Here is a 26,043-nt window from a genome sequence, read left to right as displayed (position 1 = left end):
TTCACTTCCTTCTCCCTTGTATCTGGTTATAAAATCAATTCAGATAAAACTGAAATTCTCCCTCTCACTAAATTCTGTCTTCCACACTCCTTTTCTTCCGCTGGTCTTGCATGGAATGGCTCTAAAATCAATTATTTAGGTATGTGGTTCCCCAACTCCATCATCTCTTCTGTTAAATTAAATATGACTGCGGTCCTATCTCGGATTGACAAACTTCTTTCCTCTTGGAATCCTCTCTTTCTTTCGTGGTGGGGCCGGTTAGACTCAATTAAGATGATGATTAACCCTATTTTGATTTATGTTCTTTCCAAGCTTCCCGTCCATATTCCTGTTTGTTATTTCAAGCGAATTGATTCTTGCCTCTCTAAATTTCTTTGGAAGAACAAAAAAGCCAGGATTTCCTTATCTTTTATTCGTAAGGCAAAATCTAACAGGGGTGTGAACTTTCCTGATTTTCATCTATATCATTAATCATTCTGCCTTCGTCTGGCCTCGAAGTGGCTTCTTTCCGAACCTTCCCTTTTTACTCCCCTTTGGTTTTCCATTGAACAAGCCTTATTATTACCCTTGTCTTTAAAGGAAGTTCTAGCCTTTTCTGCCAAAACCCCTCATACCTCTCTTCCTAGCTTAAACACACTTGTTCCTTAGTGAAACCTTTGATGCAACCAAAATCTATTTCTAGAGAATCCTTTTTAGATTCTCCAATTTGGCATAATGCCCTTATTACTATCAATAATAGAACAATATTTTGGAAATCTTGGAGATTAAAGGGTATAAATTAGGTTAAAAACCTTTTTGATGGCTTGTCTCCATGCTCCTTTCCCCAATTTCAAACCTCATTTCATTGTCCCCGATCCTTCCAACAGAAATTCACTATTCTAATGGTGGTTATTCTTGACACTTAATATTCTCTTCCCTCTTCCCCACTTCCCCTCTTCCCTCTATTCAAAATTCCCTTCTCAAGATTCTTCTCTCTCTACCCACAGCTTTTTTTTTTATCTATAAATACTTCTCTGCTCCTAATACAGACCGTACTAAAACTAAATTTGAACTTTCATAGGAATCTGACCTGGGATGTGAATGGACCATCATCTTCTGCGACAAACTTTGGTCTTGTTCTCTCAAAATCTCTTGATCTGCCTCTCTCCCCCAATCTCTGTTTTTCCTCTACCAATCTCTGTTGTCGTCTAGCTTTGCCTAGCCTTGCCTTGCCAGACCCAGCTAGTCGACCGCGGATCGCGGATCGCGGACCAGGCTGTTCGTGGACTGCAGGAGGAGACCGCCGGCTCGCCTGGAGAGCGCGCCGAGTGAGGACACCGATAGTGCCGCCAAGCCAACACCGGTGAGCCCAAAACTCCTTTCCGCCCCTAAACGCCCCCCAGCCACGCGGCTCGTGCTGAGCGCGCAGTGCAGGGAGTGGGGTGGAGCAGGACTGGGGATCGGCGGTGTGCCGAGAAGCAAACTTGAAACCACCAGAGGGGGTGAAAAACTGCATCCTGCCCCCAGGACGAATAGAGCGGTGTGTGGGGCAGCGCAGTGTCACAGCTTGGGAGAGCACCTCTGGACACCTCTGGACGCAGCAGTAGTCGGTAACCGGGTCCCAGTCACCCCCCCGGCTATGCAGTAAACATAGAACTCCCACGGAGAATAGGAAGACCGAAGAAATCAACAGAGGCACTGTTGTAAGGGGGGGGGAGCTCAGTGAAAACTGTTTTACCCCACGGCGTGAAACCCTATATAATACTATATAATACCTGAAGCCAAAACGAGGGAGGATCCAGTATAAGGAGAACAAGGCTAAGTATAGCCAGAAGACATCGTAAGAGAGGACAACAAGGGCAGCAGGCAGGCAAGCTGGTGGGCACAAGGCACAACAGAGGTAAGTGTAAAGTTAAGTTACAGCTATCTATTAACTTTCAAAACTGAGATAAGATCACATCAAACGATCAATAGAAGTACTACATTTTAGGCAACCAAATCAAGAAATGGGACCAAAAAAAGGGCAAATTCAGCGTAAAGAAGATAGCCCAGAGAAGAGTAAAGTATTGGAGGGCTCGATATCATTGGAGAAGAGCTAAGAAAGTCAGGCCTCAATTACGGAGAATAATAAGGGGCGACGCAAGAAAAGAAAAGTGAAAAGAGCAACTAAAAACTCCAAACAGAAAGACAATACGCTAACCTCCAAAGCTATAAAGGATTTTGTAGGGAAACACTACAAATCTATTGAGCCAGTAATCAGTCTGGACCCCGAGGAAGATATGGAAGAACACGGCGCGGAGGGAGAAGGAGAGACAGGAGCAGTAGTGGAGAACCAGAAAAGGAAAGAAACGGGAAGATTCCCGGAAGAAGCTCCTATCGATATAGAAGCAGTAAGGGAGGACTCCGTACTAATAAACCTGACGCTCCAGAGCCAAAATATTCATATTCCAGCACCCCGCCTCTCATCATCCCCAAAATTATTCTCATTACAGTCACTAGGAAATGAGGAGCAAAGGGGAAATGAAATACAGAGAGCAATCTGGGGCGGTGAGCCAGATCAATCCCCACAACATCAAAGCACCCAAATTTCTCTTCCACATCAAGAACCCACAAGAAAAGGTCATCAAATAAATCCAGACAGAGACCACATACAGGATCCGGAGTGTTCCGTAACACCCACTTCCTCATTGGTGGACCTTATATTGATGTTACAAAAGACACTACAGGAATCCTTGAAGTAACACTCTCAAATAATGGAGTGCTGAAAGCTCAGAAATTGTTCCTAAAAAAGATCGAAGAGGAACTAGCGGGGATAAAGAATCAAATGCCAAGGATGCTAAGCCCAATAGTCACCGAACAACCGGTTGATGGAAGCGTAGAGATTGAACTGGTGGAGTCATCCGTTGGAAACCCAGCAGGATCTGCACAACCAATAACTCAAAATCTAATAAAGGACTCTGTGGAAGCATCAGAAAATGTATATATCTCCAGATGCCCAATGCTGATAAAAAGGCGCAGGGTGTATACAGTGGCCCCCCTTAAGAGCAGGGTTAGAAAGAAGCAAGAGCAAACCCCAAAAGTAAAGAGAAAAGGGAGGAAAGCTGGGAGGGAGGCACAGTTAGTCCTAAACGCATCAGCCCCGGTATACGTACCAATCAGCACAATGCAAGGGGAGCATAACCTAAGAACGACCCCGACAAACCCAAGAAAAACCTGGAGCACAAAGGTCACAAAAGAGAAACCAACAACATCCTGTATTATGAAACAGAAAGTAAGAATAGCCTCAGAACAACTAAATAGGGGCCTCAGGGTCGAAAGCCCACAAGACCAGGTAATTCTAAGATCGGGAAACACTGGGTTGCGGACAGGGAGATCACAGGCTAGACAGCATTAATATGAAACTCCCAAAAGAGCACAAGAGAGAAACATCAATAAATGGGTGTATTTAGATCACATGCAGTCGGGGAAAAGGGGAAGTACGAATAGGAAAAGGAATCCTCTGAACAGAGCACAGATTTTGAAAGCCTTTGCAGAATGTAGCAGCCTATGTGGGATCAGTACAAGCGATCTCCGGCAAGTTGGTTTCGTTGAAAACAGAAATGGTAAAGAAATAACAAAAGTGTCACTTCACTCAGACCTGGTAAAAATGGCAATTTTAAAAGCCACCAGTGAGATAAACCACCTGGGAATAAGGATAATCCCGGAGAGGGAAGTAAAAGTCCCCATGGATAATACCTTCTTAAAGCATCATGCAGGTTTGGGGAGAAGACAGGTGAAATTTTATAGAGATGAGGAAGGAAACCAAAGCCGTCTGAACATAGAAATAGATAATACAGGAAACGAAGACCTATGGGGTAATTGGTCACAATGTAGTAGCCCAAGGTCTGATCTAAACGAATGTCATACGGAGGCTGAGGGAGAAGAGGGTGGCACGAGTGAGGTAGAATAGGATGTGGGGGTGTCGCAAAGTCTAGGTCTCCTAACATGGAATGTGAATGGGCTAGGCAATGAGAAAAAGAGAGAAACTATAAAGGACATAGTAAATAAAGTGGACATTGCCTGCCTTCAAGAGACCTGGACATGCGACGAAACCCCGATTAACGAAGGGTACCTACAAGTAAACCGCCCGGCTAAGAAAAACAACTTTGGCCGCCCGTCGGGGGGATTAATGACATTGGTTTCAACAAAAGTGCTCAGAGAAGTAACACCGATAAAAATGAAATGTAAATGGGTTCTGACTAGCAGAATAGAATTACTGATTGTGGAAAAGAAGTATAAAATGTTGACCGTAATGAATGTATACATGCAGTGGGAAAATGGTGTAGAGTACGAGAATGAGATGAAGTTTTTTAAAGAAGATGTAGACTTTGTAGCAGAAAAATATGCATTGGATACTGTGATAATAATGGGTGATTTCAACCATAAACTAAACCCAAAAAAGGCGGATATTTGGAACAGAGAAATGTTAGAGGTGTTTGGAATAAACCCAGCAATTTTCCCAGTAGGGGAGATATCGAAACAGGAATCAGAGCTTGTTCACTTCCTAGGAAGCAGGGGCTTCCAATGCTTGAATGGAAGAATGAAGCTTGACTGCCCAGCAGGGAAAACCTTTAAAATAGGCTCTCAGAGCTGCCCAATCGATTACATGTTTTTACAAGCCTGGAACTTCCCCCAAGTACGGGAATTTAAGTTGGAACAAAAAGAGATCAGCGACCATAACCTTTTACACCTAACAATACATGGGGGAAGAAGCTTATCTAGAGATAAAGTGATCCCCCAAGAGGTTGAGTACCCCAAACGTGTGACGACACGACTCACGGAGGAATATCAGGCAAAACTGTCAGCTATGCAAATTAAAATTGAGCCGGAAAATCTAGAGAATAAATCCTTGAACTGGTTCATAGAAAAACTAGAGGAAGTAGTCCAATGTTTAAGAATAGAACTGAAAAGGGTCAAAAACCTTAGTGGGAAACCACCCAGTAGAGTAAAATGGTTTTCAGTGGAGTGCCAATCCAAAAAAAGGGAGATTCGGGCAGCACAAAGAAAACAAAAAAAGAACTTTACCCAGGAGAGACAGGACCACATAACCCGACTAAAAAGAGATTATAAAAAAATGGTTAACGATGCAAAAAGGTCATTTAAAGAGAAATGCTGGTCAAATCTGTTGGAAGCGATTGAGGAAAAAAACCTCAGACAATTTTGGAAATTGGTAAAGGCAGCCTTTAGCTCTTCTGACGGGGAACTAAAATGTGTAGTCAGTGATGCCGCATGGGAGAAGTATATAAGGGAATTGTATGGGGCAAGAGCCCCTATAGCCCAGGTAACGACTCAAAAATGGCAAGAAATATCAGCAGACTTAAAAGCTAAATTTAACGTAAAGCAAGTCGAAGATACAATAAGAGATCTGAAATTAACCCGTGCAGCAGGTCCAGACAATCTCCCAGCAATAATATTAAAGTCAGACGTAAAGTGGTGGGCAAGATTCTTTGCACAGATGTTTAGCATAATACTAACAGAAGGCAAAATGCCATTAAACTGGAAGGGTGCAATAATTAGGCCCATTCATAAGAAAGGAAGTATGGAGGCACCACAAAATTACCGCCTGATTAACCTCCTAGACATAGGAGAGAAAGTTTTTTCTAAAATTGTACTGCATCAACTTAATATATGGGTAAAGGAGCGCCAAATTGTCCCTATAGAACAGGGAGGATTTAGGGAAGGACACTCCACAATAGACCACGGTTTTGCACTGTGGGCCATGGCAAAGAAGTCAACGGAACAAAATGGCAAGCTATGCTGTTGTCTCGTTGACTTCCGAGCAGCATTTGATTCAGTTGATCGTGCATGCCTAACATTGTTGAAGGTAAATATTCCCAGTGACCTTTTATCAATAATAAAGGAATTACACAATGAGAACTGGGCACAAGTCATCAAGGATACTATGGGCTCATTGACGCAAAAAATACCCATAGACAATGGTTTAAGACAAGGATGCGTGTTAGCCCCTCTGTTGTTCTCTATTCCTATCAGACCTTCCGGCCCACCTAGAGGTTGAGGGTAGTGCAAGCCCTAGAATGGACGGTAATAAGGTGTCCTGCCTTCTATATGCCGATGATCTGGTTATAGTAGACCAGACAGAGAGAGGCCTTCAAAGAAAGCTTAATGCCTTCAACGCTTACTGTGTTAGTAAATTTCTAACTGTCAACCTAGATAAAACTAAAGTTCTTTGCTTCGGGAAAAAAATAAGCAGATATAACTGGTCCCTAGGTGAGCTTAAACTGGAGATGGTTAATGAGTATCGCTACCTAGGGATATGGTTTGACAAGAGACTAAAATGGGATACGCATTTGGAATCACAGAAAGCCAAAGCACATACATCGATATGCGGCCTAAAAATATTTAATAGGGATTATGGAGAGATGTCACATCGACCAATGCTAAGAGCCTTTGAGGCAATGATACCCCCCCAAGTTCTGTACGGGGCAGAAATCCTTTATTTGAGCGGTAAGGGAGCCTGGGACTTGATGGAGGGAAAATGCCTCAAAGGACTCCTTTCTCTCCCACAATCCGCTATGGTGCAAGCTATAAGAAGAGAAATAGGCACAAAGTCCTGGGAGATACTAACTCAAATGGCAATACTCAGACTCTGGAAACGACTGGAAGACCCAGAAGGACAAAAAGTAGCACAATGGTGCAGGAAGGAAATCCAATCGAGTAACCTAAAATGGGCAAAAATTTGTAGGGAAAGAGTAACCCTAATCTGTAAAAGATTAAAGGTAGAGGTGAACCAGGAAACACATCAACTCCTCTGTTCTAGGAGTGAGTTGAAATTAAAGGGGAAGGAAATATCTGAAATGATTGATATGGAATATCTAGCGAAAAAGAAATCAATAACACATATGATGGGCGCTTGGATAAATGAAAATTGGTTCCCTTATCTAGACCGCCTACCCAACCGTGGCTTCAGGCAGGAGATCTTAAGGCTGCGGGTTGGAATAAACCCATTGTTAATAAATAAAGATCTGAAAACGAAAATGTTAGACCAAAATGGGTGTTGCAAGTGTAATTTGGGATGCAAAGGAGACTGGGTTCACATACTTCTCGATTGCCTGTCACTATTGGAACAGCGGAAACGGTGGCTACGACCAGTGTTCCTAAAATATGCTATAAGCTCTAGAGCGCAGGCAGCCAACTTATTAACTGAAATCCCTAACATTGATATTGTAATTGCTCTTGGGAAATACATAAAAGTAGTACTGAGTGATCTAAGAAACCGGGAATAATATGTAGGAGCTAAAAGTATTTTAATTTAATGAAATTATATTAGCAGAAGGGAATTGAATAGGTTTTAATCATAAATGCAGAATTTTACCTTATATGAAATTTTATGGTTGTTAGTAAATGAAGATGTGTGTGTAAGAGTTTTAACTTATATTGGATTAATCTTAATACTATAATGTTTTAAATGTTTTGATGTGAATAATTTTACCTTTTGATATCACCTCTTGCACTTGTTTAAATGACTATGGTCATAATAAACTTACCTTTGACTTGACTTGACTCTACCATAGACTTTATCTTACCCCTACTTCTAAAGCTAGTTTTTCCCATTCCATTGATACCAACTGTTGAACCTGTGGTTGTCCCAATGCTGATCTTCTACACATTCTCTTCCTTTGCTCTTCGGTTTCTAACTTTTGGGGGGAAATCTGGTCCTATATTTCTCACTTGTTTAATATTTCCATTCCTTATACCATTCCTCTTCTTTTTTCTGGGAGTCTGTCTGATTGTTTAGATCTTTCCCCCCACAAACTTGGTCTCTGACCTTATGCTTGCTTTAGCCTTTCAACACATTTCTCTCAACTGGAAATTGCTTAACTCTCTATCCAACACTGGTGGAATTGTTTTTGCCATTTTCATCGGCTTGATATTGCTTTTGTCTCCTCTTGCAAACCATTGGTTAATAGAGATCTTTTTGGTTGCCTCTCACTACGTATTTAGACAAACTAGCGTTAACATATAACTCTCGTTTGAATTCTGAAAATGTTAAACCTTCTTGAATGTTTATCTTCTCTGTACCTTTCTTTACCTTGGTTGGCTTATGGTATTTATTATTATATTAGGACTATCATTCACACTCCTTTGTAAATACGTAATATCTTATTCTCTCAATCTGTAAGAGTTTCCCCTTCCCTCTTCCCTTCTTTCTCCCCTCCCTTCCCCTTCCCTCCCCTGTCCCTTATAAAATGTAAACAGCTTTCTCTCTTGTTTTTATACTAGCTATTTTTGTGTTATGTTTCTATTTTAATCTACTTACTCCGTATTGCTGGTATTCTGTTTTTTTTCTTTTTTTCAAATAAAGCTTTTTAAACACACAAAAAGAGATGGTCAGTCAAATTATCATCCGTAATTTAGATGTCATCAATGTATCATTACACCTCTGGATCTTCTTGTAAAATATCAATGATTCTGACTGAAAAGAGCACAAGGCTATTTGGGTACACCTGAAGCAATCTTGTATATGTGTATTGAAATCAGATGGATGGAAAAGTGGTTAGATTCCGGAATTTAGGTTCCTGATATTCTACCAGGTTATAACCCGGGATTTAAGAAGCTTTGTATGTACGCAAGTACTCATTGTTTGGGTCTACTGGATAATTCACCCTATATTAAAATATTTCAAAGGGGGGTGAAGCATGTTCATTTACAACAAAAGTTACCTAACCTCACTCCTTCCCTGTGTTACAGAACCCCCCAGCCATGCAATATTGTATTAGTGCTCTAAAGTTTACGCTTATCAGAACAGGTTGGTCCATTGTATAAAAGATTCAGAATCAAATGTAACATTTACATCAAAATGGGGAATAACTGTGATTACTCAAGCACCTAACAAACCAATAGCAGAAAGGAAGCACCTTTTGAACTTAGGGAGGAAACCAATATTACTGGGAATGTCTCCGCTATTAGTAATGATTGGTACAATCATTGGTACAATTTAAGATTACTCAAAGATTGGTCCCACATTGGGTACAAATTGTTACATTTCTGGAATATTCCCAATAAAGCTTGAGCTTTGTGGCCTCTAGACTCTCCGGGAGCACAGATTTTGTCAACCTACCAACCTGAGACAGAGAACCTGGTGGACTGTCACCCACAAGCCCCCTGCGCATTACATAAGGAAGGTATGTTATGGACAATGATCAGTACTATGAGACTCATAGGAGTACTTGCTGTTAGTAGGTATGAAACCTCCTTTCACCATAACTAAACATACTCAAGAATACAAACTAAGGACATACTTTAATGACTTTTTTTCTACAACACATTTTATTGCTTTAAAAGATGTACTTTGGGCTTCAGCCATTTCCAATACAAGGGTAGCATAGGAAATGTCACATACAACTGTAGTATGGTTTATGGACTTCTTTCTGCGTGCATGTTAAGTTAGCATGGCTTATTCAAAGTTTAAACGCCATTTTTCCTTTTTGCTGCTTTTTGCACACAACACTGCTTGGCTGTTTTTGCTGAGTTAGCTTTCACGAAGGTCTATACATGAGAAAAGGTTTGTTTTGCGACATCTCTAGACATACATCGTGTCCCCAGTCTGTACAGTGAGTGCTGAGCCAACAAGGTTATCATAATGTGCGAGCCTGTTTATCGGCATGTCCGTGTAACACATTCTAGACACAACAATTTGGCAGCTGCAAGCCGAGTAGGATTCTGGCTCCTTAATCATAGCACACTTGCCAGAATTGAACACACTTGGAAGATTCCAGGCATGCAGAGAGACTAACTGGTCCTGATGTCATTTACACTTACTGAGCAGACAGGTAAATGGGGTCCCCCTAAGAAAGCTCAAGAGACCTTCTATAGTTTTATAATACATAGTTCCTAGATAGGGAGGGTGCTTTAATAAGGCGCTTTTGTCACCTGTTTGCACTATCATTGTAACATGATTCCTCCTTTTGTATTTTATGGAATTGTAACCATGCTGTCCGTATTATTATTATCCATATGTATGCTGATGTTGATTAAAATACTGCGCTTGAGATCACGTTGTTAAATTAAACATTTTAACCTTACCGTGTCTCTATTTTACTCCCGTTGTGGACTGGTATGAACGTATAACAAAAGAGTGTTCTCACTTACCACCATTCCTGAGATGGTTCTAAGTCGCAAGTTCTAGGTTGTCTAATCATTGGTTTCTTTGCTATAGGACGAAGAGCTAATGTGACACTGATTGCTAGTCTGGTAGGGGATTTGGGGTACTAAGGTGAGTTTTGGCACACCCTAATTCACTGAGGTCCTAAGTTTCGGTGCACAGTTCTGTGTTTGCGCAGAATCCCTGTTACAGAACCCTCTGCCCCCACCAAGCCGGAATCAATTATGCATACATTTTCCTGAATATGAATCAGTTACTCAATGGCAGAGTCTAAATAATTGAGCCAATTCCCCCATATTTTAGTTTGCTTTGCAGGGCATCCCTCAACTTATATACAAATTGCTTGGCCTTGGAACAGAAGTCCATTACACTGGTCGAGTCACCAGTGTTGGACTCATTATAGATTTTCAGTGTCTCCACAAGTAACTCTTTGCTGAGGAAGCTCATGACCACTATCATTCTGGGGTGTCTTTCACCTCCACACTAATGTATCAGTCCCACCAGTATCATCTTGGGTTCCGGTTCAGTTCGTTTGCTCACAACCTGTGACACGGTGTCGATTTCGGCGGTCCCATGACATATGAAAAAAGTTCCCTGCATCTCTGGCAGCAGGGAGCTATACATGCTTTTTATTTTGCTCAAAGTCAGGTGGCTACAATGTACCCTATGCCGGTATTTAAGTTGTATCAACCTCAGTATCATGGAGAGCACTACCACTCTGGGGGCCATCTTGGCTTCCACCCAGTCATACTCTTCCAGGACAACTACATCTTGTTCTCTGTGATTTTTAAGAGTTAACATGGGATCTGGAGTATTGCCCAGCATAGGGCACAGTTGGGTAATCCCCTTCTTGTTACATCTTCCATAGTGATGCATGTACCTCCATGGGGTGATGAGCGGGTAGGGTTTGCGATAGCACTATGTGGGCTTTTAAGGCGTGATACAGCTGCAAGTATCGGTAAAATTGTGTTTTGTGCGTGTCATATGGGGCTGCTAGTTTTTTAAATGTACGTATGGTGTTGCCCTCCGAGACGCATCCCAGTTTTGAGATGCAAATGGCATTCAATTGGCGGAACCCCTCTAATCGTGACGTATTTTAGATCCAGTTCCCATGCCATAGAGGTGTTTCTGCTGTCAGCACACCATGCCATTTGGTCCACCGCAGTGGCCGCAGCCAGCAAGTCAAGGAGGCTTGTGTTACTGGAGGGAGAGAATCCGGTAGGTGAGGACTATATAGCAGATTAATAATCGGCGACAATGTGTGTCACAAGTTGCCTTTTCTAGAGCTGGTTTGTCATTGTTGGGGTTTTTGTTTATTAGACTGAGACTGGTCTACTACCTACAGTCTTTGTTACAAAAATGCAGCAGGAAGTGGGGGCAGAGCTGGGCCTGCCCTGACAGGATCCTAAACTCAAAAGGGAAGGATGTGACCTTCCTGCCTACCAGCTACTGAAACTTGACTGCAGTTATACTATTGGAGTAAGATCAGAAGCGATCAGGGCCTACTCTCTAATTACAAATAAGAGTATAAGCCACCGCACCTACCATACACCGCTGTCCAGCCACAGGGCTATCTGTGGTGGAAGGGTCGTGAATTTTTCAAGGCCTGCACTCAGGCTAAGCAAGAGCCTAGGTCGCCTCACTCCATTTTCCCATCTTGCGTTGCCATCCACCCAAGGGAATCCCAAAGAAGATCCCTGTGTCCAGACAGTCAAGCCCACACACAGTCTCCTCGCTAGGCCTGTATCACATATGCAAATGAGGCCTCACTCTCCATCCACGTCACCACATGGCTGGACTGAAGGACCTGGTTAAGTGAGAAGAGCAGACCTTTTAACAGTAGAGGCTAGTAGTAGGCATCGATCCCCTGATGGCGACTTGTAAAGGTCCTAAGTGCTGGCCCTTTCACTACTTCTCTCAGCTCAGTGAGAGGACAGATAGCACTCTCCCTATGTGGGTGCACTTTGAGCTCCCCTCGATAGAGCCACGCTCTGGTCTCGACCGAGGGAGGGGTTCAGTGAACACTTGTGATTGTTGTGTTCACGGAAGCAAATTTTCAACAATTCAGTGACTTTGCCCTCAATCAAACAAGGGCAGGGGATCACGCTCCCTAGATCCGAGACATTCCTATCCCAACTGTCACGCTGAAGAAAAATGTATGCTCATGTAATTGGCATGCTTGAGAAAGCACCGTGCATCAGTCAGAGCAACTAAGCCTAACATGTTAACATCAAGAGTTAGTTTGGTGAATATGTGTATAGGTGCAGTTCTCGGGCTCAGACTCGGGGCCAGTTCCTCTCTCATAATGATACCTTGTGTGAGTTCTGAGGTAGGAGGGGGTGCTTGGGGCTACGGTTATGCACCGTGTAGGCGACCAGGTGCAGGGGCGGGAAGGGTCCCTTGTTGCGCGTGACACCTTTGGGAGGGAATGTTCTGGGATGCTGGAACAGAACCATACTCGAGTGCTTTGGAACTCGGGGTGCTCCTACAGTTTTGTTTTAGTTCTTTTTCCTTTGTGATGACCTCGGGTATCGGCCCGGAGTGGCTTTAGCATTGATTTGTCTGTGGGCTGGTCGCACACCCAGACATTTGTAGGTCACACGTCCGTTGCGCAGCGCTGATGCGCGCATTTCGTCTTCATGAACACGATAAAATGGGTACCACTGAGTTGGATGATTGCCAACCCGGTGACAGCGCAATCTTTAGGCTTTTTTTTTGTTCTCCTTGTGACCTTGGTGTGGGGAGAGGGTGTGGTGGGTGCAGCGTTTGAGGAGCAGCAGGTGGCGGGGAGGAGATGTGCTGTGAGTGGCAGGTGCATCCGCCTGTAGAGGCGCTCCCCTCTCGCCCCAGCACTAGGACATCTCGAGCTGCGGCGGCGGCCCTGGTGACGCGGCGGCGGCGGACGTGCGGCTCAGGAGCTCCGGGGAGGAGTCTGGGAGGCTGGAGGGTGTGACTGAGGAGCGCATCCGCGGAGCCTGGGGTCAGACCTGCAGGATCGGGGAGCAGGCGCCGGGCGCTCGAGGGGGAGAGACCGTGACCTGGGGATGGAGGAGCAGGCACAGTAAGACCCGCAGGCAGCGACACCGGCGGATCCAGGGAGCACAACACCTGCAGGACCGGGGACACCTGCACCGACGGACCCAGGGATCTGACACCTGCAGAGCGGGGACCAGACTCATAGGGGGGGAGCGACGTCAGTGACCAGCGGGGAGACCAGACCGCAGGGGTCCGGGAGTATCCGTCCCTCGGACCTGTCTCACCCGGGGACCCTGACAGCTGCATCCGAGATGCGCACGACCTGAATGAAGCACACGTCGTAGAGAAGCGCAGGTCTGCAAAGCGGCCGCAGACAGAAAGGGCAACAACTGGAGCAGATCATCTACCGAGCCGAACCCCCGCGAACTCTCAACACGAGCAGGCCCCAATGCTGCGCATCCCTCGAGCGCAACTGAAGGGTCTGCCGGACCGAACATCTGCCTGACCGAGCGTCGCCTGCCGAGCCTCCGGAGAGGTACGTGCAGATGAGGGGATGGGGTATGAGGGTGAGGGGATGGGGTATGAGGGTGTGGGAGGGTGCAGAACTGGTGTCCCTAACCCGGGATCAAGGCAGCCGGGCACGGGTTAAGGCGCAGTGGGGGCCGCAGAGATAGCGGGTGGGTGGTCAATACAGGGTGGAGGAACTTGCATCAGAGGAACGATGTGGCGTGATAAATAGTGTGTGACGAGCGGTGGTGAAGGTGAAGGAAGGTCAGTCTGACCGGGGAGGGCAGAGGCGCAGTCATTGTGGAGCGAGCGTACACATGGCCACAGACAGAATGACCCAGCTTTTGTAAAGGTTTTAGAGCACGTACTATTGGTTCCTACTGTCCATCCTGATTGTATAAGCTTCAAATGTTAGCAGATAAGGGAACAAAGTATGCACACGATCACACAGTATGGTCAACTGGGGAATCGAAGATCCACACTGGTTTGCTTGGTCACTAAACCCCATCCTGTGTTGTGGGGTAACTATGGGACTGAACTACTAGGAAGAGGGGGCGATTGGAGGGCGTGAGTGGTAAAAGGCCAGCACCCGAGAGGTTGGGGGGACATGGTTGAGGAACTGGAGGGAGACGTGACGTGTGCGGGGTGGATTCGAGTGTGGAGGGGCCTGCGGCTTGAGAAGACAAGCGAGAGACGGGGGGGAGGGGGTGACAAGGTCCGTCTAAAGGTGAAGGATTAGAAGGAAAGGTCTGGGAGGAGAGCTAGCGAGAATCAGGAGGGAAAAGAGGTCCGGAGAGACCAGGAAGGAAAGGATCTTATTGCAGGTTAAGTGAGGGCCTGAGGTGAGGACTTCGAGGAATACATACAAGCCATGCTTGGGTCAGGTAAGGAGATCAGGTAAGGAGTAGAGGCAGGGGCGTAACGCAAACTCCTGCGGTGCTGGGGGGTGGAGGCAACCGTTCATGACCCCCTAAACCCTTCTCGGGGTCCCATTTAGCCCAAGGCCAATGTACATCTTTGAGATATGGGAGTCTATGGGGCCCCTCTTCACACTCTATAGGGAGCCCCATCATGTTGCTGGAGGAAGTGCACCTGAGGGGCCGCATAGAATTCAGACGAAGGGGGTTAGGCTTTTCCACAGATGCTTGCAGTTGTAGGGGCCCTAACAGTATGAAAGGCGCGATGGCCTGCGTTCTCTACTAGCCCGGATGCTGGAGACTGAGACAGAAAGCTGGGCCTTCGAAGCCTTTGGACTTTCTGGGGTTACCTGGCGGAGCAGCCATAATCACCGTAGGCGGTGTCAACTTGGAAACTAGATACACCATAACTCGGTCATCTCTTTCTCAATATGGATGAAAGGGCCAGCCAAAGTTGCTACACTGAAAATGAACAAACTTCAATAATAGCTTACATCATACAGTGTTGTCAATCAGTTTGGTGAGGTGACCAGGCCGTATAGTCATTAAAGCAGGCCAGATATCTATCTTGTGAGTCACTCTGGTCGTGGGTGTCAGTCCAGTGAGTTCCCCATGCATTGAAGTGTCTGGGCGTGGCCTATTCCAGCAGAGGGCGGTCTTCCTTCATCATATGCCACAAACATCACATGCCTGCTTCATTACTGCACGGCCTTCACGTCCAGAGCAGCATTTATGAAAAGGATCATTGTTCTAAGTTCGCCTACGCCTAAAGTGACGGGGGGGGGGGGGGGGGGGGGGGGTTCTTGAAGCCCCGTGGGCCCAATGGGTGTTGCGCGCCTGGTGCCAGTCCTGGCTACTGGCGCTGATAAGGGCGGTGGGTTTGAAGTATTAAGCTGCACACCTCAGCCTTCGGATATGAAAGGCTCAGGAAGGTCTTTACACTGGCGTAACTAAAAGTGAGGGGGCCTCCCTGCACGGTACGTAGAGGGGCCCCCTTCAGGCTCAAACTGGTTACTACGCACATGGTCAAGGGAAGAAACGCAAGCCAGGGCAAGTACGTCCGGATGAACGAAGGCCCCTTCAATCAATGGGCGCCCGGAGACCGTGCCCTAGCGCGCAGTGCCCAGGATTCACTCGTCGTAGGGCCTTCACACCACTCCCACTGACAACCTCACTGTAGAGCCGTCGTGTCTGTCTCCTGGAATAGTGACATCAGGCCCGGGCCCTGAAGAGGAAGTTTAAAAGGCAGGAGAGAGCTGGCAGGCAGCATTTCAGGGCCACAAAACAGGTGTGTATATTTAAAAGTCTGAATATGGGCTTCAGCCGAAAAAATTGTGCCACCAGGTGGTTGCGGCAGACACCCACAGTGTGAAGTAAGGATTCTGATTCTGCCCCACATTGCCGGTAATGTTTCTCCGGGCCTGTCTTTAATCACCACGCCAATAGCCCCTTAGAGGATTAGGCCAAATCTATAGCTTCAGCTGTCTTTTTATTTCCAGGGACCAAAGCTGTGTGAAATAGTCTGTAAGGTTGCTGGAGTCATAAAGGGCAAGATTACAGTGTGAGGTATTGCTGAGTTCTGTCCAGTCCTGAATACCAGATACCAGTAGGTGGGTGGGGCGCAAGAGGGTGCAGACCCATCTGGACGCCTCGTGGACATATAGCTGATACTAGTAGTTCAACCATGGCCATGGACGCCTCCCTACAAAGTGTACACTTACAGCATGGCAGGATACCCTTAAGACCGAGTGATCTATGTCATGCCTCGCAAGGCAACACACAGGAACTGATGCGAGGCGCGACCTGCCCCAATGACGCTGCATTCCGCAAGACACATGAGAATGGCATGTGTGATCTGCAGCTGACACACACCATATGAAGAGAAGGAGAAGTCGCATAGACAGTGGCTAATAGATGTTAGGGCAGGCTGAATGGACTTGGGGACCTATTTACGAGAATGTCACGCAGCACATCAAGTCAACTTGCTGCGCTGTACTGCACTGCGTTACAAAGAAAGGGCAGGAATGCGCTGTATTTAAGGCAATATGGCGCATTCCTGCCTTTTCCCCTGCGCTTGCACCCTTTTGGCAGCCTAGCACCAATGCAGGCACCTTTGCATCATGGTGCAAGGTTGCCTGCGTTGCAGGCAGGATTGTTTTTGTGCAGGAAGGAGCACCTTCCTGCACAAAAAAGAGTCCTGAGAGGCATGTTCACCTTTCTATATGTGCTGCAGAATTCAGCACACATAGAAAGAGGAAGTAACGTGAAGAAATAAAGATATTTCTTCTTGTTACGCCTCACCTGAGAAGGCATATCTTTTGGCGCATTTCTAGGTTTACAAGTTCTTGCGTCAAAAACCATGGGAGGTGTGTGGGTACACCGACACAACACCCATGGATTGCCTACCCAGGGCAGAGTAACGCAATGCAGCGAGTAGCTCTGGGCTGCGTTACTCCAGATTTTTAGAGCCACTCAGAGCCACGCATAGTGGCTTTGGGTGGCCTCAAATATCTGTGTTAAGGTTTGCGTCACTATTAATCACGTTGAATGGTGCAAGAGCAAAGCAAACAACCTCATAAATAGGCTCCTGAGTGTACAGGGAGAAGGAAGAACTGCAATCAAGAGATAACAGAGAAAAGCAGAGCAGCAGAAGGTGATCAAATTTAGTCTTTTTTTTTTGATAATCAACTTTATTGGCATTTATAGGCAAAACAAGACAAGTCATTGGCAGCAGATCAGCAATCAAGGGAAAAGAAAAATCAGGGAATGACATACGACAGACTAACAGCACAGACTCTTGGGACAGAGGTATTATCAGTGTTCACGGTGCAAATTCAGTCTTAATGGTGCAGAAAGAGCCATGGGAGCCAGGTTCGCCAAATATTGGTGGGGCCCAGCTCATGGAGGCGAGATGCTGAGCCTATCCCACAGCATGCCTTTACTCATGCAAAATGAACCATGGAAATCACCAGGAATAAAAAAACTTACCCTAACCCAAGAACAATAAATGCACAATTTATTCATTACTTTTGTGTAGTGTGAACCGACAATTGCTGGTTAGCCAAGTTTGCTATCCCCTTGAACTATGATAATAGGGACCCGACCCAGAAAATAGGTAGGAAAATTAGCTTAGGCAATATGCATTGATGTCAATGCATCATTGCAAGGGCACAGCCTTATCCAACCTGTACAGTCATAGGTGAGGTAAAAACCTAGCAATGTATATTTTATATGTAGTTAGAGTTACAGTGTACAGTATATATTTTCATATATACATCGCATGCTGGGATTTCAGAGGTTTATGATCATTTAGTATTTTTATTAGTGCCCTGGAGAGGCCTTCTGACTAGGGCTGGGAGTAGTTTGTGAAGTAGCGATACGCAAAGCTATGCGAAGTGCACTTCGCACTACGCGAGCTACACATAGCACTACGCGAACTGCGTAGTACCCTGTTCGCACTATGCAAGATGGCGTTTTCAATGATTGCACAGTGCGGACAAGCATCCGGCACTGTGCAATCATTGAAAACGCCATCTTGCACAGTGTGAGCTGTAGTTTTCTGACGCTCGAGTAGATTTTTACTCGAGCGGCAGCTTTTTCAACGCGACTGGTAGTTTTTCATCGCGAGCGGTCGCGAGCATACGCGACCACTTGCAATGAGAAACCTGACCTCCCCGCGTTGAGGTTCTCGCCGGGAGGTTTATTTTCCATGCTCGCAATCGGCAACTTGATGTTGCTGATCGCGAACGAGGAAAACGTTTCGCCGGGATGTCATTTTGCTTGCTTGCGGTCGGCAACTTGACTTTGAGGACTGCGAGCAAGCAAAAAATGACCGTTACGCGTGTTTGCACTGTGCTACGTGCAGTTCGCGTAGTGCGAAGTAGCGCAAACTTCACAAACTATGCGAGCGTAGCATAGTGCTTTGCCCAGGGTTACTTCTGACACTATTATTGCGCTCCTAACACTTTTTGATTTACACATGATATTTCAATGTCATTATGTACTCCCTGAGGGCAACCCAGGGTACATATAGTATTAAAAATACCATACACTTTTCTCTTTCAGGTTGGAACGTAGAAAAACCTCAGTAGGTTTATTCTCTAGTAGGTACACATTTGATTTACTACCCTACATAAGCAAATCTTGGTAATCATTTGATACCAAAATGCGTCAACCCAACCCTGACCAAGGGTAGGGATACTCATTATCACTTATTGGTCCTGATGAAACGCCATTGATCCCTCCTGGACCGCTGAGGCGTGAAACATGTTCATAATTAGAAGTAAACAATCAATACATTATGTATTTTTAATTTACCACTTCACCTATCCCACACACCTACATTCATTATCACGGCTATTTAATTAAAAGATCTCTGCCAAACAGCCCTCTCTTGGGGCACGTGGTGCATTGCAGCGCCGACTGCATGAGGAGCCAAGCCCAATGATGAAGCTTGACACCTTTATGGGTGTGTGAGGGTATTACTTCCTAATAAGGAAGATCCCCTCACTTTTGCCATTTTTCCACCCTGAGATACACGACTACAGAAACAGTTACCCTATTAGCTTGCTCTCAACAAAGACCTCCTTTACTTCTACTTGTGTGTCTTTTTCCAAACACAGCAGTGTTTTGTTTATGCTATGGTGTCAGTCAGCAACTATGAGGAGGGCGATTTTGTTGCCACATATAGCACAGATGTACTAATTAAATTTCTTTTGTAAGTGCCAAAGTAGTACATTTCTACTTAAACAAAATGCCTGTTCTTCTTATTTTGGCCATCACAAAAATAATGTGCATTTCTTCATTAGGTAGTAATGTATTAATAGTTTGAATACATTTATGAAAGATGTTTGTTAACATTCCATGGGTTACTTCTAGCAGATTTGATGCCACTTGCAAACCTGAGAACTGTGATCCTAACAGGCAGAGGGCTCTGAGAGGTGCCGACTTTAATGCAAGGCACCGAAATAGTCCGCAATCTGACCGAACATGTTTATTTTTGGAGCACTGGTGTGAAATAATTTCTTTAAAGGTCCTTTTCAGAGTGTGTGGTTTAAATGTCATGGGAAGGGCACTTGTCCCCGCCTGTGAATGATTCCATGTCCAACACGCAGCAGACAGCCCACCTTTCTGTTGAAGATATCTGCCCTCTGGGGAGTAAGGATCGAGGCCCATATCTGCACTCAAAGGTCAGCGTCCGCAGTCCACTCTGTCGCGGTGACAAACCGAGGTCAGCATCCAGTCCATATATAAGCAGGACTACAGTGACCCCCAACAAGCAGTATGTCCAGGGTCTATATATGCACTGTACCTCAGTGATGCACACACCTCATTGTCCTCAGTCCATAGCTGTACAGTACCACAGTGGCACCCACAGGTCAGTGTCCACAATCCATGTTTGCACAGTCCCATAGTGCCATCCTACAGCTTGTTTCAACGGTCTATATACCACAGTGATGCCACGTGGCGGTTGACGGAATTTTACCGGAACGCCACGTTACAAGCGTAAAGCAGATTGGGCAAAACTCTGCAAACTCCGCCAGCAAAGCAGAATTTGTCACGAACAACTAATATTGTTAGCAAAGGTCTATTTAAGAGCTGAGCTGTCCTAACTCAGACCTAAAAATACAGATATAAAGATATACCCCCAGATTCATCAAATACCTGTTTTGCGAGTCTTTAATAGCGAACTTTAAGGAATCGCTATTAAAGACTCGTAAAACGGGATGCATGTAGAAATCGCAATATTTTTTGCAATTTCTACTGCTTTCTTATTTGCGATTCGCTAATTGCTAATCACAAATAAGGAATGGCTTTCCCATTCATTCCTATGGGCCTAAAGGCCCATAGGAATGAATGGGGAGTCATTCCTTATTTGCGATTAGCAATTAGCGAATCGCAAATAAGGAAGCGATTTCAAGGGTGCCAGCACCCCTGAAATGGTAATGTACACTGGTGTTGCACACACACATGTCCAAAGGACATGTGTGTGTTTAACATACAACTTAGAAAAATGCACTTCATAGCATTTTTCTAAGTTTTTGCTATTTACCACGTAGTTAGACTTCGCGGTAAATAGCGGCCCCAGATTGCGAATTCGCAATTTTAAAATGGTTCATGAATTGCATATAAGGAATCTCAAATTGAGATTCCTTAAATGCAATTATTCGCAATTTAGCGATTTCTAGAATTGCGATTTTTGCATTTGGGATGATGAATCCCAAATGCAAAAATAGCGCTCGCAAAGGGCCAGCTTCTCAGAATCTGGCCCTTTGCGAGCAGATTTTGGCTTGATGAATCTGGCTGATCGAACATTTGTGGGTGCAGTAACACTGCAAATAATTGCCACACAGTAAGCGTAAACTGTGAACCTAAAAAGCACTTATATATTTGTCTTTTAACTGATAGTTTGCAATTACTAGAGCATGGACAGTGATCGAATTGCGTCCATATTGATGTTAAGGGGGAGGGGCACATGACAGCTGCATAGCTGTATTGATTTCAGGGGGACACGCAGCAGTGTTGAATTGTATTTATGTATTTAGAGGAGGGGACCGGACGAAAAGGAATGTACTAGATTGGCCCCCTTGCTTTATGTTGACAGGGAAGGGTGAGCCAAACAACAACGACTGAAGTGACACCAGCAATATGCAGCACCCATCTGCCACCAGCACAATCACCCAACACAACACATTAAAGGCAGCAAGTAGCATGTACACTATTGGGCTTAGGGAGACACCAAAAGGGGTGGGCAAGACCTCCACAGGAAACTCTGGTGAGGTGAAGGGTCAGAAGACCCACACGCCCCACTGCAATACAGCCCTGCCCTACAAAAAACCCAAACCTGTATCAACTCCAGAGGGGCTTGGGGGGGCAGATCACAAGATCCTCGCCCTACTGACCGTAACTGCAAGAGAACCCTCCCCTCATTCTGCATCACACTTGTTAGTAGGACCATAGCATATTCACCAATAGGTGAAGTCCGACACTGCTTTTGGTCCTTGAAAGTATGAAAATACACGTTTGTATAAAGTGCTTCATAATGGCAGCTTCTAAGCACTCCAAGTTTGTACAGATGGTGGCCTTTACACATAGCCTGTGCACCGCAGCTGACCGGACCAAGAGCAACCCTCCTGTGCTGCTGCCACAAACAGGAGAACTCTGTTGCTCGACCAGAATTTCTACCTGTTTATCGCCACATTGGCGCTCTCTACTGATTGCAAACGCATCATGCAGTGTTTACAACCCCCCGAAACTAATTCTCAATAAACAAAATGAGAGGTTTCTTTGGTAGCTGGCAGGCGGTCAGTAACTCTGCAATAGTTGGTGTAGTTGAAGGTATACCACCTGTTTCTAAAATGCTTCTGCACAAATCGCATCAACTCTATTTCCGGGAGTGCAGGGCTTAATTCGCAGTGTTTCTCACACTGACATTTTCCTTGATTATTTCAGGATGGCAGTAGAAACAAAAAGTCAGTACCTTCTACAGCAAGTACGAATTCACATCAGTAGTTTGAATAAACCAAGCCAGGCAATAGAACTCCTTTTTGAAATGTCAGGAAAGGACCAGGCCTACCAACCACAAATATGCTGCTTTCAAAGTCAGGAATCAAAGACAACCTGCAAGTACCACTACCCAACAGAATACATACACACCCTTGTAAAGCTGTTACCTGCTTGGGTGGTGAGGACCCTGAGCAACAACACCACTACGATACGCTGTGGTTAGAGAGACAACCTGTCAGATTCTCTCTCTGGCTCCTGACAACTAGGACACCAAGGAAGGCCTGATGTCAAGGAGGATGTCTGATCATGATCATCCATAGGATAGATAGCCAGCTGCTGTGGGGGATACTGATATGACACACATTTGAAGAGGTTCCCTCACAGCTGCTGATTTGTTTTCACAGGTTCCCAGGCAAATACTGCCCAGTTTTTAGACACCCAAACCCTCTGCCAAGCACAGGCCTGGCTCAACTTATTAACTCGAGCCAGGGAATCAGGGGAGCTGTAACCCTTGTACCTCCCATGACCTACCTGGGGCTGATAAATATTGGATAACAATCAGTTGTGTATGAGACTATTTATTAGTGAATTCTTGAGCCCTTTTGCCTCATTAAAGAACAACCACAAGATAGCTATGCTGTAAGTTTTATTAATAATTAATACCCTATTCTAGTGCAGATGATATGAATAAATGTTGTCACAAAAGTAAACACAATGGTAAGAATTGAAAATACAATAAAAGAATATGTCAAAAAGAATGGTGACATGTTAGAAGGAATTAATTGAATAGAACCGTTAATAAAAGCACTCTCGGTAGGAAACCCTCTCTTTCTAGTTACTACTTGAAGCTATTCAGCACCGAAGTGCCTGTATGAGTTTCCTAGATGTCCTTTGACACACACATAACCATTCCTGCCAAGTTCCACGCATCAGGTGTTAGACTAACGTATTTCAGCGTGTTACTCCGCATTACTGCCCTGAAGTGCATTGTCACGCAGATTCATAGTGTCTCAGCTGTCACTGAAGCGCTGCCTAAAACAGTTTAGTATGGTTTGCAGCTGATCTAAGGCTGCTGGCAGGCTCACACTCACTGCTACAATGTACCATGTATTATTGTGATTCCCTGCGGCACAGCTCTCGCTGTCAGCCTGAGGTCCTCGAGGTACAACTACCAAAACAGGTAGGCCCAGTCAGGTTTTGTGCTAAATGCCAGCACCACGTGGACATCACATCCTGCTGTCGGAGCAGGGAGTTCAGTTTGTTGTGGGAAGGGGACTGGCTATTGGTTTGTGGGCGGCACCGCAAATTCAATCATGGGCCACCGCGTCCTGTCAGCTGTTATTACCCCCACCAAATTCAATTATTGTCACATCCGAGGGAGACGGAGAGGAGTCAGTGACCCAGGTTACAGCGGCCACCTGGACAGTCTGTCACTGGACACCACCGCCCGGGGCTCACTGACTGCCTGGACAAATATCATAGTCGCTGCTTGCAATTATTAGAGCGCCACCGCCACAGTCTCCGGACTCTCATCTGCGGCCGCGGGCCAGGTAAGTACCAGCCTGTGTGTGTCAATATAAATGCCAAATGTAGGGCGTGATCAGGAAGCTGCAGCCTGCAGTCGGTGGCTGCCGGTGGTTAGTTACTCTAAGGTGACATATGTGGACCGACGGGCGAGATGTGTGTGTAACTGACGTGTTGTTGGGGCCTCTGACATCAGTCCCCTGTTGGGCTGGGTCACTCGTTTGATGTCTTGGAGAGGCCCGAGTCCTGCTGCTCTCCTGATATTGCCGGCAGTGAGGGGGGAGGGGGGACACTCTGGTTGGTACCTGTCCATTTCTGGTGCTTTGGAGCAGTTTTAAGATCTTCTTAGAGATCCTTGTTGCCAAATGGGTGTCATTTCTGATATATTTATATGTTTCCCTTCTTTTTCGTTGCCTGAGTTGTCTCGCAGGAATGTGTGACTCATAGTCGCTGAAATGTCACTCATAATTACACTGAAATTATGAAATGTCACACATAACAATCTGAAACCTTGGCAGCTATGCTTAACTCTTGTTCATCGCATGTTGTTTTTGATTCTGCTACTTTGCTTTGAGAAGTCAGAATTTAGTCTCTCCCAAGAAGCTTTTGCATCAATCTTAAATGCCCTTTCAACGTTATTATGAATCAGTAAAATCTCATGTTTTTTGTGTATGATGCACAAATGATCACACACACTCATTAATACACTTGAACTATTGGTGCACTATCAAAGCACTATGTTATATGGTATGTGTGTGCTATTAAATGCTGAACAAGACAGGCATTCATAAAACAGAGAAGTACAAACAAATGCATGAATAAATGAAAAACCTCGATGGGCACACAAGCAGGAAGATACGAGCACACCACTCTGAGAACAACAGCACAGATATGAAGCCGAGGGATTACCATCCCCAACCTTTCCGCTGCTCACACGTCTGCCCTGATATCACGCTCACTTCACAATGGAAACACGTGTCCATTCCCACAACTCCACTCTGTTTACAGTAGCCTGAGATCAATAGGAAGGAGTTAAACCCTTCCTTCCATAAATGATATTAAAAGCAGGCTGGAGCAATGATGAAATCGCAGCTTTACTCAAATACACCTAATCTTTCAAAGCGGAAACAGACGACAATACAAGACAGAAAAAAATGGTGCCAATAGTAGTTGATGCTGAGCTACTAGGATTTTGGTGATTTGTGCCATTTGCTTTTATGAGCATGGGACTGAAGGCTGCTAAAAGCACAAGTGTGCATCACCCGGGTCTTGTGTGATGTCATGAATGAGCAAGGAAGACAGGCCTAGAGGCCTCATCTGAATGCAGCATCCATGCTCGAGTTGTACATACCTCACCTCCTACAACTAATGTGACCACTTTCACAGATGAAGATAACCTAAACCGACAAGCTGTGCTTTCATTATTCAGAAGAATTCTCATAAAATACGGAGAAGAGTGGGTGGGGTTAGCCTGTTAGCATACAGAGAGCTGGAAAGTATCAGATTATGGTTTATTGGGGTGGGTCCTGGTGACTCTAGAACAGAAGCAGTGTTGCGTAGTAAAAAAAAGTAATCGTATTGGTTTGCTGACCATGTTCCTAACATGCTAGTAATAACTTCCACTGTACTACTCAAGTATTGAGTTTTGTGACCAACTCTCACGCTCAAGGGTTCATTGCCTCTCCTTGGGCGTGGTCATTGCGTATTTACGAAGAGTTGCCTCTTGCTTAAGGTACACTTGGTATGTCAGTTGGGGCTCCAGCTGCAGAGTGCTATGTCGTCTCTTCTGTTCTTCTAACTTCCTGATTGGATACATAAGTTGGCAAAAGATGATGATCTGTGATGGAGTTTCATGTACTCTTGTTGTACTCTAGAAATGGTATCAGGAAGCTGTAGCTTTCTTTATGTCCAGTTTCCAGAGACAGTTTAAGTGGTTAATGGCATGTCGCAGAATGAAGAATTACAGCATTTCCCTCTTAGATGCAAAAGTGGCCAAAACAGACTATTTTCAAAAAAGGCAATGATTTCATTTAAAAAACAACCCCTGCCAAAACTGATTATGAAAATGTTTTGTAGACATACCACAAATAACTATCAAAATATTTGCGTCCCCTTTTCAAGAGCTGGTTAGAGATTTTCTACTCATGGTCCAGTCTTTGTCCTCCAAGAATATAAATGAGTGCACAGACTTCTAGTACTCGGAGTCATTAACCCCTTATCTATGTCATCCTTGTCCCAGTCCTGAATTCTGAGGTGGTTTCACCTCCAATAGAGGTGTTCACCATGCTAGATCAAGGGTCCCAATTAATTGCGTATTTCTTCCATTTCTATTTGGTCTACAAAACCTCCTCCCCCCGCCCGCCTGCCCTCCTGGATGACCAAATCTAATCTGGTTGGAGGTGCAATTTATGTAGGCTGGGATGAGACGGACAATGAATCGTGGTAATGAAGATTACTGGTAAGTAATTGAGT

General features: G+C 45.1%; 1 protein-coding gene across 1 annotated transcript in view; it reads left to right on the top strand.

Moving 5' to 3' along the window:
- Nucleotides 1-13,026: 13,026 nt before the first annotated feature.
- Nucleotides 13,027-26,043, top strand: part of SLC16A3 (solute carrier family 16 member 3) — a 118,561-nt gene continuing 105,544 nt past the window's right edge. The window contains exon 1 of the mRNA XM_078653760.1: nucleotides 13,027-13,652. The gene's annotated coding sequence lies outside the window, so the exon portion shown is untranslated. The remainder of the gene's footprint in view (nucleotides 13,653-26,043) is intronic.

The sequence above is a fragment of the Lissotriton helveticus genome, chromosome 7, assembly GCF_964261635.1.
Source record: "Lissotriton helveticus chromosome 7, aLisHel1.1, whole genome shotgun sequence".
Lineage (NCBI taxonomy): Eukaryota > Metazoa > Chordata > Amphibia > Caudata > Salamandridae > Lissotriton > Lissotriton helveticus.
This window is presented reverse-complemented; position numbering and strand designations above follow the sequence as displayed.